This window comes from Choloepus didactylus, chromosome 20 (genome assembly GCF_015220235.1).
Source record: "Choloepus didactylus isolate mChoDid1 chromosome 20, mChoDid1.pri, whole genome shotgun sequence".
In the NCBI taxonomy this organism is placed as follows: domain Eukaryota; kingdom Metazoa; phylum Chordata; class Mammalia; order Pilosa; family Megalonychidae; genus Choloepus; species Choloepus didactylus.
In genome coordinates, this window is record NC_051326.1 from 6,407,624 (window position 1) to 6,409,191 (window position 1,568).

Here is a 1,568-nt window from a genome sequence, read left to right on the forward strand (position 1 = left end):
GTATGTAGTCTCAATCATCTTTTTCCTCCTTCCATAAATCTTAAAATTATTATGCTAGTATTGGCAATAAAATTGCTCCCATGTCCCTCCCCAGAAAATAGCAGATGTGAATAAGTAAATATTTTGGATGCTTTAAGCTTCTCTGATTCATTTTTGGCCCAAATGGAGCTTTACCCGGATGTCCACAACCCTGACCTAAGATAAATAGCAAGCAACATTTACCAAACCATTCTCTGCCCTCTAACCATCAGTTCTTGCGCATGATAATGGCATGGATAAAAATTTTGAGAATTAATTATTGTTGCCTATTTTGAAGTATACAGATTGCTTTATTTGCAGATGTTGAAAAGGTATGATCCAAATTTAGCATGTGATAACTTGTATGTCACTGGTTTACCAGAATTTTAAAAACAGATATTTTTGATAGACTTAGGCAGAAACATACCCTATAAAATCATCTGCTTTGTGGCAGTTTAGGTTACATAACTTTTGTGACGACCAATATGATAAATCTATTGACTCAGGACTATGATTTTTCTTACTCCTTTCTATTCCTTGGTAGTGTCATATGCACTAAATGCACTCCAATATTCCATGATCCTTTAAATAAATGAGTAGGTAACACCCAGTATGTGCAAAGCAGTATGCTAGTTTCCTCATAAGCAGACATCTATATTATAGAATGCATTTAATTTTATAAATATTTCCATATGCAAATGTAACTATGCCCAATGTTTATAATGTGTTGTTTGCTTCATTTACTGCCATTCAACTTCAACCAATTATAAAGTATTAAAGAAGTACACGTTAGAAGGTGAGTGCCGATTGGTGTTCTATATTTGAGGAAGGGCACATAGCTACAATAAGTTTCGGTGCCCACTTTTCAAGAACTTGTCATCTCTATGGGCTGAGAAGCTTACATTAGGGTGAGAGGAAAGCAGAATGGATCAATACCCTGTAGAGGTTCAGGCCTTATACTTAGGGGAACTTAGTGTGAGGGGGGCTTTCATCATTTAGGCCTCCGTGATTTTGCTCCTGGCACAGGGATGTGTCTTTATCATCAGCTGACAGAGAGGGAAGGTTGAGGATGAGGGGGCAGCCCCACTCTAGAGATGGCTCAGCTACAAGGAAGGCCAGCAGCATGTCCTCCAACAGAACTCATTTCCTCCTAGCTTGTCTTCTGGAAGGCCACCACTATTGACCATATTGAACTCATCAGAAATGGGCCATACAATCCCAGTTACATGCCCATGAGGTGATATGTAACTAATGTGATGGGATATGTAGTTTGTACACTGTGTGCTTCCTTGTGGGAATTCTCACACTGGTGCTTTCTTTACTAAGAACCAGGATATGTTCCATATCAGCTCTTTTTTCTTCCTTTGTCTCAGCTCTGGGCCAGCCCCTCTCCTCATCTCCACTGACTGCCCCTTCCACCTTCCCTCCTGACTAGAGGGGTCACCTCTCTGAGGCCAGCAGGTAGAATGGGATATAATCCTCCACCTCTGTCCTTTCTCACTTTCTAAAATAATAAGCCTCAGGAGCTCGGTTCTAGGGGTTTGCCCCCG